Source organism: Lissotriton vulgaris, chromosome 4_1, assembly GCF_964263255.1.
Source record: "Lissotriton vulgaris chromosome 4_1, aLisVul1.2, whole genome shotgun sequence".
NCBI lineage: Eukaryota > Metazoa > Chordata > Amphibia > Caudata > Salamandridae > Lissotriton > Lissotriton vulgaris.
The window spans coordinates 1,109,618,227-1,109,635,065 of NC_141691.1; positions in this window are offsets into that span (position 1 = coordinate 1,109,618,227).

Below are 16,839 nucleotides of genomic sequence, written 5' to 3' on the forward strand. Positions count from 1 at the left end.
TACTCTCCCATGCAAACTTTCCTAGGTTTCTTCACTAAAACCCAGTCGCCAACATTTATTTGCCTGATTTCTTCTTGATGCAGCAGAAGCAGTGGGGGGTCCTTTATTACCATATATGTAGGAGAGTAGGGTCTGCAATCCTATGGTCACCCCAAATTTTTGCTTTTTGCTTCACTAGTTTACGACTTTCCCTGGCTGTGGGCCTGCTAATTAGACCCACAGCCTAGCTGTTCTCTCTCTAAATTAACATCCATGTACTTTAGGTGCATTTACCAATTGGTATTGGGTCACTCTTGTAAGTCCTTGTACAGTGTATCATAGGTACACAGGGCATAAGTGCACCCAAGGCCTACCAGGGGCTGCAGCATGTATTGTGCCACCCCTGGCTGGCCATCTAAACAGACACAACTGGCTGGTAACACAGCTGGGGGAAGATGGTGTAATCACCCTTTGCTTTAGATATAGTATACCTATATCTAACCCTAAAATGGACACTTATACTCCTATAAGTCACTCCTATGGCAGGCCTTAACAATCCTGGAGGCAGAGTGCTTGGAATTATGTGAGATGGTGCTCTAGCATGAGCTGAGCCTGTCTGCAGCTTTCAGAACCAAGTCCTTTAGCTGTTTCTATGATAACGCTATACCATATACTCTTAAGTGCATTATAATCCTCGTGGTTATTGCTAACTTTGGCATAGCATTATCAAAACATGTCGAGTAAGGTGTCATACGAATTGGAAAAATACCCCCTCGCCAGGTCTGGCGACGGGGGTAGCATTTCACCCTTTTAGAGGGACACAACATGTATGTAACTGTGAACCCCGGTTAAAGTTAAACAGAGCCTCAGCATCACAAAATGGATGCTGCCACCACAGACACGAGTCTGACCTCCTGCTGCTGGGAGTCCTTCCAGCTAGCGAGGCCTGGACAAAGGGTTTCCTGCCTTGGGAGGTGCCAGCACCACCCCAGACACGATTTTGTGTATTGAGCAGGACAGGCTGAAAGGAATGAGACATGCCTGGGGCACACAAGGTGTCCCTGTGCATACCCCGGTTCAAACCAGTTGCTGGGGCACTCCAGCCCCAGCTCTGGCGCGAAACCGGACAAAGGATAGGGGGTGTAACCACCCCCTTCCTGGTCCCACCCATAGGAGGGACCTAGTCACAGTACAGCCCCCCTTTAGGAGAATAAAGGTAGAAGCTGGTCCCATTCCAAGTTTGATTATTCCTGATTTGAAACTACAAAGAAGAAACTCTGGACTTCGACGTTCTGCTCCACAGAAGACTGAAGAAATCTCCCTTGTGGCCAAGAAGTGACCACCCTGCACAAGCAGGCACCATCAAGCGTCCTAGCGGTTCACTTTGTCGTCCTTCCCGGTGGAACCGGACTTCAGAGCCCGACGAGACCCGGACTTCCAGACCTCTCCGACCTCTCCCTACATCTGCAGCACAGCTGAGATCCGTGGGTGCGACGAGACACGTGGGACTGGCCATATTGGAGAAACTGCACTTCGCTTCCAGCACGACTCCAGAGGCATCCTCTAGAAAGTGCTTTGGGGATTGAGAAGCCCCAGCCCCGAGCAGCTCCTGCACAGAAGATCAGCCCTCCAGCATCCACGAGATCTGCGTGGGGCCCTTTTGCTTGATTGCTGCTCGACGTGTTGTCTGGTCACTTGCCGGCTGGATAGTGGCCTCCTAGACGACGATCCATGAAATCTACACCGCTGGTCTGGTTGCTCCAGACTGGCCCTTGCTTCCCTGCAAAGGAGAAGCACCCCGGACCCTCCTGGTCCGCACCAGACGCCATCTTCCATCACAGCGTGAGTTGCCTTTGCCAAGGCCTGTTGACTCCGAATCCGGATCCGACACCGCCGACAGCGAGAGCCTGCGTGGGACAGCTCGTGCCTCCATCCTGGTCGTCGAAGACACCTCCTGGTCCACATGGCTGCAGATTCAATCGTCCACTCTTCACCTGTTCGCGACAACAGCATCTGGTTCCTTCCTGGTTCCACTCCGGTCACTGGCTAGTGACTTTGAACATTGTCCCCTCTTCTTTCAGGTCTCCATCTTCCTCGATCCACCCTTGGATCGCACCGGACATCTTCCTCCTGGTCGCCTGCAGCATCTTTCTTCAAGGCTCCATAGACTTCGACGCGGAAACCCAACACACTTTCACACCTATGCACCCGCAGCCCGTGGGTGAGGTAACGAGAGCATTTCGGTGCTCAAGGGTAGATTGACTCTCCTAGTGTCCAGGCATCCTGTCGTTTTAGTCTTAACCAGTCGGAACTGTCTTTTACTTACCTTTTCGTAACTTGTAGTGTCCTTTGACTTTATCCCGCATCTCGCGTGTGAGTTCACACTCTGCACACGCGTCCCGTGGGCCTCCTGCTCCTTACCTAAGGTCAGGGTAGTGTAGTCCCAGCGATCCTACAGCCTCTGGACATCCTCATTTCCTCTATCGATTTCCTTATACCATTTACTTAGTATATGGTTTGTCGTGCCCCTGGGCACCATTGTAATTTGTGCAACTTAACATATTTTTCTTAAGAGTCTTGTCATGTGCTTAGCCCTCTGATCTCATAAAGAGTTCAGAGGTGTTATGTTAGTAATAAATATCTTGTTTATTTTCATAACAACCTGTGTGGTGTCCTTTCATTTGGTGTGCAAGGGGTTATATGTGGTAAAACAGCTGGCTTCACATGCCAAAAGAGTTTAGCCGAAGACTGCTTTGTCCATGCTACCATTAGGATAGCTGGTCTATAAGGTTGACTTACAACCAATCACCATAAGGGTTGTTTGGACTGATACAAGGTGATCACTAGAACTAGTGAGCATCATATATCAGGCCAACTTCTCACAATATGTCCCACACCAACCTTTATAATACTAGTAGAAACGTAACTCTAACAACAGGCCCATAAGTCATTATCATTCCTTGTAACAATATCAAAGGTCCTCCAATGGATCTTTGGTAGAGCTAAAAGGGACTAAGGGGCTCATTACGATGGCAAACAATCGCCACCGCCTTCCGCCATCGTAATGAGATTTACCCACCGCCATAATAGGATGGCGGTGGGTATCGCGACGGACGCAAAGTGCGTTCACCGGTGGCAATCGGTACGATTGCCTGCTGGGCGTAGCTGGGCCACTAATATTGTGCCGGTGCCTAGAGGTCTTTCCATGCCGGTGATGCCGTCATGGAAAGGATGGTGGGGATTGGCTTTGGGAGCCCGTTGCAACATCTTCGTCTAAACATTCCTTGATTCCGCTTACCAGTCTCAGGTTCAATCATTTTGGAAAATCAAAAATGTAATAAAAAATTAATAAACTACATTTTGCTAAATTAGTTTCAAGTTGTTGCACTCCATACTTATTAGGCCTAATTTCTGAGCCTTGAGCTGTTCTCCACTTCTGGCTCTTCACTTATCGTTTTCACCTTTTCACACAGAATTTTAGAAATGCTTTTTTCCCAGTCGTTAGTTGACACCATGACAGTTGGTGGAGCAACCACATATGTCCACTCTGGTGCTGCATACTTCTTATTCGGCACCTTTATTCTTTTTGTTCTTCGTACTGGAATCTCTTCTTTTGTTCACACTGACTAGAATCTTCAAGCACTGTCTCTGGAATTTTTGCATTAACAGTGTATTTCAACTTCTTTACTCCTTTTGGCCATTTATCTTTCTGCCTTTGTAATTTCTTCTTATGAAGCCTTCTTTCTTTTTTCTTTATTGACTTTAGGGATTACTCTGTTCTTGGCATTGACAATGACAGTGCTATTCTCATTAGTCCCAGTAACTTGTGTCCACTCTACTTGATTTTTAACTCGGTCTGGAACATCTTTCTTCACGTCTTTCTTCTTCAGCAGGTTCTTCACTTTCAAGTGGACTTGGGACTCTTCTGGTGTGACTTGCATGAATCCAGTTTGGAAAAGTACCACACTTAACAGCTGTTTTCACCAGTATTATTTAATAGGGACCATGCCACCGAGGTTCTAAACAAGACTTCTTCACATGTTTTTATACTAGAACCCACTCGCCAGGACACAGATCATGTCCCTGTTCTTGCTGTGTTATTGTTGCAACTTCTTAAACCTGGTGAGACACAGAACATACCACGTCAGCCAATCCTTTGCAATAATCCAGTACTAAATCATCAGTAATGTTCATTAGTTGATTTGCTGGGACTGCCGGCAGTCTCATAGCCCTGCCCATCACTATCTCATGTGGGGACAGTACAGTTCTTCTGTCTGGAATGCTTCTCAAGCTCATTAACACCAATGGCAATGCATCAGGCTATTTCAGTGTTGTGGACTCACATACTTTTGCCAATCTAGATGTTATTGTGCCATTCATCTGCTCTATAACACATGAAGCCTCAGGTCGGTAGGCACAGTGCAGTTTATCTTCAATTTGTAATGCCGCACAAATCATCCGAATTGTTTCATTATTAAAATGTGTTCCTCTATCCTATTCGAAAGAGATTAGAAAATCGAATCTAGGAATAATATCTGTAAGTAGCAATTTAGCAACTGTTAGACTGTCATTACGTCTTGTTGGATATGCCTTAATCCAACAAGAAAACAGACAAACAACAACAAGAACATATTTTAATCCTTGGCACGGAGGCATCTCAATATAATCAATCTGCATGTGGGTAATTGGACCTGCTGCTTTCCCAATTCGTCCCATACTGACTACTGTTTTTCTCTCTGCATTTTGTTGCTGACAGACGATGCATCTTTAACAAAGACTTTTTGCTGTAACCCTGAAATTAGGGTTAAGCAACACCTGATGGAATAATCTAATCATGGCATCTCTACCTATGTGTGTTGGACTGTGATACACTCTTGCCATCTGCAAGAGCAGACTGGCATTACTGGTCTCCCATCTGTATACACCCACGCTTCATCATCTGACCTGCGTGTGCAACCTGATTTGTTCTACCCTTCTTTCTCTGAATCACTTGCTTCTTCCTGAAGATCCCTCACTTCATCCCAAGTTTCATCAGATGTGAACATTAACCTGCATTCCGTTTTTTTCAATTTATTCATTCTCTTGTTGTTCCTCATTAATTGAATATACATTTAGAGCACAAAATCTTCCAATTTCATCTACATAGCAGTTACCCAGTGTGATATACTGACAACCAGATCTATGCGCAGAGCACTTCACAACCTACATTTGTTCCGATAATGATAGTGCCATCAGTAGATCCTTGCAAACACAACAGGTGATGGACCGAATGTGGATTAATGTCACACACTCACCCCAGTCAAAAGATCTGGGCCCAAATCCATCGTTTTTTTGCACTCCACACCACCCTGGGTTAGACAATGGCGATATGCAAATCAGCTCTGACCCTGTGCCCCATGGGAACAGTCCAGTCCGAACATGGCTTTTGTAGTTCAGACTGGACTGTTCCCATGGGGCACAGGGTCAGAGCTGATTTGCATATCGCCATTGTCTAACCCAGGGTGGTGTGGAGTGCAAATAAACGATGGATTTGGGCCCAGATCTTTGGACTTGGGTGAGTGTGTGACATTGATCCACATTCGGTCCATCACCTGTTGTGTTTGCATATTCCGCCCTAAGTGCGCTGGGGATGCCCAGACGTGGGTCCCAGGCACTCCACACCACTGGAGTCAAGCTAGCCGGGCTGATGAGAGGTGTTACCTCGAAACCGGTCCGGTCCTCGGATGCTTGATTCCGTTCTGGGAAGGACATGGCTTTTGTAGTTCGGACTGGACTGTTCCCATGGGGCACAGGGTCAGAGCTGATTTGCATATCGCCATTGTCTAACCCAGGGTGGTGTTAGGGGCAAAAAAACGATGGATTTGGGCCCAGATCTTTGGACTGGGGTGAGTGTGTGACATTGATCCACATTCGGTCCATCACCTGTTGTGTTTGCATATTCCGCCCTAAGTGCGCTGGGGATGCCCAGACGTGGGTCCCAGGCACTCCACACCACTGGAGTCAAGCTAGCCGGGCTGATGAGAGGTGTTACCTCGAAACCGGTCCGGTCCTCGGATGCTTGATTCCGTTCTGGGAAGGACATGGCTTTTGTAGTTCGGACTGGACTGTTCCCATGGGGCACAGGGTCAGAGCTGATTTGCATATCGCCATTGTCTAACCCAGGGTGGTGTGGAGTGCAAAAAAACGATGGATTTGGGCCCAGATCTTTGGACTGGGGTGAGTGTGTGACATTGATCCACATTCGGTCCATCACCTGTTGTGTTTGCATATTCCGCCCTAAGTGCGCTGGGGATGCCCAGACGTGGGTCCCAGGCACTCCACACCACTGGAGTCAAGCTAGCCGGGCTGATGAGAGGTGTTACCTCGAAACCGGTCTGGTCCTCGGATGCTTGATTCTGTTCTGGGAAGGACATGGCTTTTGTAGTTCGGACTGGACTGTTCCCATGGGGCACAGGGTCAGAGCTGATTTGCATATCGCCATTGTCTAACCCAGGGTGGTGTGGAGTGCAAAAAAACGATGGATTTGGGCCCAGATCTTTGGACTGGGGTGAGTGTGTGACATTGATCCACATTCGGTCCATCACCTGTTGTGTTTGCATGTTCCGCCCTAAGTGCGCTGGGGATGCCCAGACGTGGGTCCCAGGCACTCCACACCACTGGAGTCAAGCTAGCCGGGCTGATGAGAGGTGTTACCTCGAAACCGGTCCGGTCCTCGGATGCTTGATTCCGTTCTGGGAAGGACATGGCTTTTGTAGTTCGGACTGGACTGTTCCCATGGGGCACAGGGTCAGAGCTGATTTGCATATCGCCATTGTCTAACCCAGGGTGGTGTGGAGTGCAAAAAAACGATGGATTTGGGCCCAGATCTTTGGACTGGGGTGAGTGTGTGACATTGATCCACATTCGGTCCATCACCTGTTGTGTTTGCATCAGTAGATCCTTTACACGCTTTCTGTTTCGGATTGGTGCACCCGAAGAGGTTAAGTATCCACATTGAGACCACAACTGCCCAAAGTCATGTACGACCCCAAAGCCGTATTGACTATCAGTGAAAATTGTCACCTTCAATTGTCTTGAAATGGTACATGCTCTTGTGAGAGCTTTCAACTCAGCCACTTGTGCAGAACTCACTCCTTTCAACCATGATGCTTCAATTACATTTGCCACGGTGCAAGTTGCATGTTTAGCTCGTAAACATCCTTTTGAATCTCTCAAACATGACCCATCTACAAACAGTATAACATTAGATTCAGGCAGCTGGGTATCTTTAATATCAGGTATTGGCTTCGTATACAACTCACTCATATCCAAACAATCATGGTCAACTTTATCCAGAACTTCTTCACAGTCTGGAGTTGGTAAAGTAGCTGGATTTAAATTCATACATCTTGCCACTGTCACATTTTCCGCACCCAATATTATTTGCTTATATTTTGTTAAGCAGCTGCTTGTGAGTTGCTGTGTGCGAGTTCATGTTAACAAAATCTCAACTGAATGTGGCACATACACTCTCAGCGGGTATCCCATTACAATTGACTCACTGTTCAAGACTCACACATGTAGAAGCAACTGCTTTCAGACATCCTGGCAATGCTGCAGCGACTGGGTCCAAAGTAGCAGAAAAATATGCCACTGGCCTTCATGCTGTTCCATGTGTTTGCATTAGAACTGAAAGGGCACAACCTTCAAGTTCTTTGCAAAATAACACAAATTCCTTTTTAAAGTCTGGCATCCCTAATGCTCGTGCTCAACATAAACTGTCTCGCAACTCTAGTAATGTTCTCATTCACTCTTCATCAAGATGTATTGTATCTCACATCTTTGTGTGTCAATCTTTGTAACGGCTTGGCAATCAGTGAAAAATTCATAATCCACTGTCTACAATATCCAAGCATTCTTCCTTTAGAAATCCGCCTGTTAGAGGATTTATTAGCATTTCGCAGGGCCCTGAAAACTCTTTTGTTTTAATCCCCTACCTCCTTCTCTTTTTCCTGTTTTAGTGTTGTGTTGTGTCCACCATTCCCTGCGCCAGGACGCTCCTTAGCTGGAGCATCTGTGCGCAATAAAAATGTCAATAACATAACATAACATAACAAAACATTCAAACTTTTTTCTGAGTTTTTGGCGGATTAATTCGCATATTAGCATTGATCGCATCCTGAAAAATGGAATGGTGGGTCCTTGTTTACTGAAATGATTTAATTGCTGATTGTATGTACGAATTGCCATGGGTTGGGTCTTCGTAAATGAATATGACCAGTTTCCTTGTATCCCCCTCGGAGTCAAATGTGGTAATGTTGAGACATCAACAGTGTACACATTTCTATAACTATTGATATGTATAGTCAATTGAGCAAAAGTTAATAAAAATACTTAAAAAAACATATCTATTACAGGTGTTACTCCTGCAATTGTTTTATCACTCATTTTATACTGTGGTGTTCTTGGAAATTCTACATTCAGTTTTATTGTAATCTGAATTGGAGCAACTCCCTTCATCAATTGCGATTCTCATATTACCATGACTAGAGAATCTGGATTTTATTAAAGACACGGAGGCTGACATTATGTATTATTCCTTTAATGCAGTCCAAGCAGCCGCTTACATCACAATATTAAAAGGTTCCAGAATAGAACAATAGTAACACATGAAAGGCATGAGCCATCAACAATCTGCCTCTTTTAAATGTGGAGAAAAATAAGTTCATGAAACTTGAAACATCAAAACGATCTTCTGATGAGCAGGATGAAGGAGAAGGAAGAACAAAGGTAAAACCAAAGGCCAGACAACACACAGTTAAGGAGCGTTACCTGAAAAGAGAAAGAAATATCTCTTGAATGTAAAAATGAGTGTCAAGCTTATCACGCTAAAAGGAACAAGAGATGAAACAAGTACTGTTAATAAAAAGTACATTAATAAACTGTAACAAAAACGGCATTAAATCATTGTAAGACCACCAAGGGTTGGGATGGGAGGGATAATGTCAACCTCTGTGTCTTTAATGAAATCCAGATTATCTAGTCATGGTAATATGAGAATCGCAATTTCATTACAAGAACGAAGGCTACATTATGCATGTTGGTAGCTTTGTAAAACAACATCAGACATATGTTCAGTAGGCTTGAAATAATGACGTGCAAAGGTGCTGCTAGCATTTGACCAATCAGCAGCTTTGAGAATGTCGTCCAACTTACCTCCAGACCAGAGAGATTTACTGGCCATAGCACTCCAATAAGGGAGTGAGCTTGAAAAATGTCTTTAAGTCAATACCTGCTAAACTCATAACAGTCTTAACCCATCTAGCAATAGAGGTCTAGGTTATGCCTTTATGGGGTTTAACAAAGGATATAAGTAATTGATTAACCTCCTGAGGGCGAAGAGCAAACATTCTGCTATCATACTCTCTCATGCAGTCTACAACGCAAAGTTTTGGACATAAATCAAAACTTGGGTAAAAGATTGAATCAGACATAGTCTTTGTTCTTCTATGAATCTCAAATTTTACTCTGAACATGTTATAAGATCTATTCGTACTCTCCGGGGCTTTGACATCAGAGACCCTTCTGCATGAGTGGCTTAGTAGAGTAGCCAGCTTAATGTAAAGATTTTTTCTATTGAGGAGATTATTAACAGGCCAGTTATTGAAAAGATCAAGAATTAGTTTGACATCCCAAAGACTTTCATATTTAGGTTTAGGAGGTCTTCTTAAACAAATGCTCTACAAACGATGAAATCAGAAATAATAAAAGGTAGCGATGCAGAGCTGCGTTGGAGTGCGCAGCCTGCATCGGTGGAAAGAGGTGAAAAACAGGAGTTAAACGAAGACATTAGGTAAGCTCATGGCATGAGGAAGTAGAACAAGGATGAAATTGAAGAATAATTGTTCACATGAAAAACAAAATATTAAGGTTCGATTAACCATCTGAAAATCTTTAAATATATTCAAACATTAGAAATAGTACATAAGCTGAAAGAAAAGGCAGGTTAATCTGGTCAGTCACGCAAGGATGGGACTAGGGAAGGGGTGTAGGGAGAGGTCCGTAAATAGGAGATCGGTATAAAGGCAGTAGGAAGGGGGGTGGGGTTAAGCCACACACAAGGGAACTTCAAAATAGAGATAACAAGCATTTACAATGCAATGGTCTCGGCATCATTAAAGGTAGAGCTATTGGCATTGCTCATGACATTTCTTTTTTTTTCTTTAAATCATAAATAAATGGCATTGTCATTTACATTGCCAATAGCTTAATCGTTAAATAAATGGCATTGTCTTTTACAATGGGCAACTGCAAGACTTTGTTTGTAATGTAAGCCATGCTTTCGCAGTACTGTTGAATTTCATTATCATCTCCTTGTGCTATTTTTCAGCCGTATATAGCGTGAGTTTTGTGGAATTAAGCATAGTGTAACCTACCTTTGTGTTTTGGAACCTTGTGTAACAAGACATGTGTTCAGCTGTTCTTCGTTTTAGCTCCTGTGTGTCAGTGCACAGTGTAAGCGCACAAGCATACCCTGCTCTCTCTGGAACAGTCACTCTGCACTCTGCCCTCAACAGCTCTCTGCCCTCAACAGCACTCTGCCCTCAACAGCACACAGCACTCTGCCCTCAACAGCATTCTGCCCTCTACAGCACTCTGCCCTCAACAGCACTCTGCACTCACAGCACTCTGCACTCACAGCACTCTGCACTCACATCACTCTGCACTCACAGCTCTCTGCACTCAACAGCACACAGCACTCAACAGCATACAACACTCTGCCCTCAACAGCACTCTGCACTCAACAGCACTCTGTCCTCAACAGCTCTCTGCCCTCAACAGCACTCTGCCCTCAACAGCACTCTGCCCTCAACAGCTCTCTGCCCTCAACAGCTCTCTGCCCTCAACAGCTCTCTGCCCTCAACAGCACTCTGCACTCAACAGCACTCTGCACTCAACAGCACACAGCACTCAACAGCACACAGCACTCTGCCCTCAACAGCCCTCTGCCCTCAACAGCACTCTACCCTCAACAGCTCTCTGCACTCAACAGCTCTCTGCACTCAACATCTCTCTGCACTCAACAGCTCTCTGCACTCAACAGCACTCTACACTCAACAGCACTCTGCGTGAAGTCCTGTCAGCGGCACCGTCACCGATCCCACACCGACAGGGCCCAGCCCTGCCTGACGGGAGACTGGGGTATTGACACTGCGCACGTGCGGAAATGAGGGATTCGTCACCTCTTTAACCCTTTAGGGATGTGCCCCATCATGGATGGGCGACTACCTGGGCAAAAAGTACGCAAGTCACATAAATGCATAAAACACAACCTATAACATCGCCCCTACTCATTTCTGCAGCTGTACTTGCGTATACAATTTCTGTAGGATGTACGTGGCATAAGGGAAAGATCCTGGCGACCTCGCCGAGCTCGCCTCACAATCAATACAAGTGTGGGTCTTTGCGGTAATTAACGCCGTAAAGGTCTCCCACCACCACCAGGTCCAACAGTACAGTGCCCCCCATGCCTTTAAGTGTCTTTATTGTGTAAAAGTGTGCTGTGTGACTGCGGGGGTTCTTTAGGGACAGATAATTTGTGTGTGAAGTTCCTCTACATGTTGGGGAGTAGAAATGGGGGGCTGATTGCCCTCCCCCCTAAAAATGTAAACGTGTATCATATTTGAGAATTGGTCTGCTCCACAGTATGGAGGTGCTTTATAAGGTAAAACACCGCAAAGTGAAAACCCCTCCATTCCACAGCAGAGCTGCTTTAGATCCCCTGTATGAGGAGCCGTATTACAGGATTGCTGCGCCACGTAAGACGGACGTTCTCCCTCACAGTAAACATCGTGAATAGTCGCTCTAGGCCACTTCTGTGTATTTTATACGTATTTCAACAGTGCACTTCCACACTGGCATTTACTCTGAGTGGCCAGTGCAAAATCAGCACTTGCACTGACTTGCCTTTGGAAAAAAAGTATTTTGCTTTACCTTGCCAATTACAAAACAGGTACTGTTTGTTGTGAAAATTAAATAGCCGATTGGACTTCGCTCAAGGCAAATGCCGGCTGTGTACTAATTCATGTTTGATCCATTTTTTTAAATTACATTTAGTGCACACTGCTCCGCACGTGCTGCTTTCGGGGCAAATCTGCAGTGCACCTGTGCAAAGGGCACGGACCGTGGCCTAGTCACTCTTCCAAGTGTAAAGACGACTCTAGCAGCGCTGGTTGAGAGAACCAATACATTTGGAGCTGCGCTATATGTGAGGGGATTTTTCCAGTCCGGCACGATTCCGAATGGAGCACGAGAGAGGATATGTAGGCAGGATGGCAGCCATGCGTTACTGCGCACCTGTGGGATCCATCTCACAGGAGCTCGGCGGCACAGCTGCGTCAAACCACATCTGAGAGGCCCTGAGTAGGGCTTCCACGCTGGTCAGTGCCCCGTCATAGACTTCATAATAGTTCCAAGCCGTACTATCACTAGCGCCTAGAGTTCATTCACTTGTCACCATGAGCTATATAAACGGTCATTTTAAGCTACACGACCAACATCAACCCCTAACAAATAAAGTTGCCCCCAGGCTGGCCTCTGCAGTATGTTTACGCTTCTCGTGTAACATGTCCCATACGCTTTGTAAATAAAGTATAGCGCTTGGAACATTCTGAAGCAGACCTGTGCATTTGGAGCTATATAAGACAAAATACGTGCAGCTATCAATAACCATGATACAGCTTGTTCCAAGTAGTGCTTCCGATCGCACATGCGCCGCTTCTATACGCTGCGAACATGTTCACACGGCAGACGTCCATGCAGTTAAAGGCATGTTTTAGTAGATTTGTCCGTGTGTCAGACCATAATGCTGTACTCTTCAGTCTCAGCAGTATGCATATTATCTTAGTCTCGTACTTTTCGCCTAGATATTGGTCATTCCGTGAGTCGGCGCTACAAAAAACATACCCTCAACTTAGTCGCTGACTTTATACCTTTATATAATGATCACACGACACCCACCACGCAGTTTACTTTTATGCAGGACTCTGCCTCCCAGTGGCTAGATCCGGTGCATATAATGTTTTAATTACACTTTAAAGGGAACATATTTAACTGGTCGTTTGCATACATGTTACTCAGCAATCCGTGGTCGCTACCATCTCTGGTCCAGTCACTGAATCCTTGCCCTCCCTCACAAGAAGTGTCACAGCTCGGAACAGAAGTTCGGGGACTTTGTCCGCCACCGAGAAAGCTTTCGCCGGGTCATACCACGACCTCGGTTTGTTGGGGTGGGGAAGAGAAGCCACCGTATCTCATAACCGCCCCTCACCCCAGTAAACACGCCGTACATTAAGTCGCCCAGGTTATTATATCAATCGTAAGACCAGGTATATATAAACAAGCACAAAGCAGCAGCCTTCTGTTTTATGTCACAGTATACAAGCAATGCAAACAAACCAACATCCTGAGATTGTGTAGCACGCTTACACCTAGCTATGCAATTGTCATCCCATTAATAACATTTAGAGCTCTTTTACAAAGCCATCACCACCCTACATGTTTGTAATCACGGCTTCCAGAGGGTGGCGCGTTGCAGTTTCATCAACATGGTCCGGGCAGGTTGCTCTTAAAACACTGTGCAGGTGCATTAATCCAGAGAGCTACCCACCAGGCACGTCTGCTCACAGATAAAAGGCTGAGTGCCTCGGGCTCCAGAGATGCTGGGTGAAACTGGTCCTTCGCGCGCCAAAGGGGACTCTGACCGCCCCGCGGGTGAGGGAAAGGTGAGCCCTCACAAGTGAACTTTGTCGGCAGGGGAGAGGGCACGGGGTGCCCACCATGCCAGCGGGTCCTGCCTCTGAGCACGCCAGGGCAACTTCTTACCTTCACTGCCGGCGGCGCAGACGCAGGGAGCCATGCTGATACCGATGTACAGTATGTAGGTGGCCATCCCCCGTGCCCGGGCCATGGTCCGGCGCTGCTGGGTGGCACACGGCCGGGGAGCTCTGCAGCCGGCTCCCCCTCTCCTCCTGCGCGCCTCAGTGCATGAGCGTCTTTGCTGCAGCCGGGCTAAGTGCATCACGCTGCACTTTAAACACACTGCCTCGCATCCACACAGGCAGCCCGAAAGGAGGGTGGGAGCGGACTGTCCATCAGAGCCTGTCAGCCAATAACATTCCAGAGCTGTGCAAAAGTACTTCTTGTAAGGGCAGCTCATTTTCCCGCGCCTCATACTGGCTATGCTGAGTAATCATCTGCTGACAACAGGAAACGAGCAGTGGTGCGCGCCCGTAGCCCCGAGCCCTAAAAACAGGAGAATGGTGCAAGCGCGCCCGGCATCTGACTTCAATTACCACGGCCCCTGACAGCTGGTAATTGATGAAATATAGCCATCTGCTGCGCGTCTCCGCACGGAATATGCAGGAAGCGGAGCAACTCTACAGCCTATGGCCTATTGCGTGCTGGCTTGTAAAAACACAGCCATGTGAGGGCCAATTGCCAAGCAGCTGCCATAAATAACGAGCTTCTCTGGAATTCGTAGGTTATTTTTTCGAAGTCCTCAGAAAAGGACTCTTAGGCCACACCCACTTCATGGGATGTAGGCCGAGCCCTAAAAATAAATAATGGCAATGAAGGAAAATGAACTTATCTGCTTAGAGCTGCATTTAAAAGAGGCAAATTGTTGATGGCTCATGTCTGTCATGTGTTGCTATTGTTCTATTATGGAACCTTTTAATATTGTGATGTAAGCGGCTGCATGGACTGCATTATAGGAATAATGCATAATGTAGCCGCCGTTCCTGTAATCAAATCCAATGTCTTTCTCTGAAAAATCCCACACATCTGTCAACACCGTATTTCTCAATTCAACTGGCAAATCATTTGCTGTAAGCAATGGATACATTTCATTCACTTCTGTTTCCTGCCTCGACAACTTGAATATTTGTCTTCATCCTTTGTGTGAAATGCTATTCCATCTGAGGTACAATAGGTGGGACAGTTAATTTTACACAAGTCCCGTCCTAACAAATTAACCGGACTTGAGTCACACATAACAAATTTGTGTAATTCTTGCAAATTTCCAATTTGAACTTTCATTGGTTTAGTTATTGGCGTTTCAGTTTTTTTATTTGACAGTCCTATAACTTGGATATTTGCTCCCAAGAGGGTTAGGTTTGGTTTTTCCACAGTTCTCACAGTGGAACTGGTAGCACTAGTATCTACAAGGAAAGTAATAGCATTACCTTCAACCTCGCCATCCACGTATGGACCTGACTGATCTACCTCTAAAGATGCGCCAAGAACGCACTCTTCCTACCCCCTCAGGCACCGTAATTGTGACGAATCCGAATCATTCTCTTCCGTTTGTAGTATATATTGTGAAACCACTTGCACATTTGAATCTGGTTGACCATTAGTATGGAAACAAGTATTCACATTTTGTCTTTGCATTTGACCATTCACATTTTCATTTGGCATTTGAGCTTGCAGTATTTGTAAACCCTGTCCCCTATTATTTGACACCTGTACTTGTTGATTTTGATTTTGCATCTGATTCATTTGTACCTGATAACCCTCATTCTACATCTGCATTTGATTCAAATCACATGTTCCCACTTCTCCTCGATTATTCAACAACATCCTACACTTGCGTCGCCAATGTCCACATGTACTGCAACCATGACAAGGAAATTTCTTTTTCAAATCTTCTTTGTCTCTGAAATTACCCCTACCTCTTCCTTGACCCACTGGAATTATTTGCGTCACTGTATTGCCATTTGAAACTTCACCTTTCCTACCAGTATTAGTATGAATTTTACCTCGATAGTCATCTGTTAAATCTGTGCCTAAATATCCTTCTTTCTTTGCTGCCTTTATTTGTGCTAACATCAATTTTTCTATGTCTCATTTCCATGTCATCTCCACAAAATTTCTCATGAAGTGTTCCATCAATTGTATTACTCTGCCAATATATCAAATGTTGCTGAATCATAGCACTTATTTCTGCTCTCAATCCCAAAAAAAATCTAAATACAAAATGTCCTGTGTCCTTTGCTGTGATATCTTCTATACCACTAAATTGTTTAAACACCTGAAGAAGTCTCTCATAATATGCATGCACTGATTCTTTCTATTCCTGAGTCGTTCTGTCAATTTTCACCCAATCTGTTTCTTTTGGATAAACTTTCCCTTTCAGATATGTAATGACCTACCTGAATATATTTTTTCATAATTTCTTCAGAAGGAGCTCCTATTTTAGGATCTCTTGGATACTCTTTTTTCAGCCACGCCACAGCAGTTTTACACTCAGCCCACAAGTCTTCTGGATTCACAATATCAAAAAGACCATCCAAATCAACCCATAGAACTTTTGGACATTTTCACAAATCTTTCTACCTGTCAATACCATTCAACAGGCTTTTCTCTCAATTTTGGGAAATCATTCGTAAATGACAGTATATCTTGTCTTGACCATGGTACATGAACAAGACCACCTCCTGGTACTTCTGATTCTGTCTCCTTCTCCTCAACTCTCAAAGGATGCAATGGTAAAGCAGCATTTGCTTTATCATTTTCATCTTCCTTCTTTTTAGCCCATCTTCCTTTCCATCTGTCCAATTCTCCCCAACGTCTCAAAGTAGTAATCAACTCTTTAATTTGCAATCGTCTCCCAGAAACATTCAGATTTTCCAAATCTTTGTCAGTAAAATCCAATCTATAGGTCTTTTGTAATGCTATAGACTTTTCAATATCTACACCACACATCTGTGCAACTTCCGCAAAAAGTCTCATGTAAACTCCTCGCTTTTCGTGTAATAGCCTTACACAAAAATGATAATTCATCTTTCTTATATTTGCTCCACCTTTCTGGGCTAATGG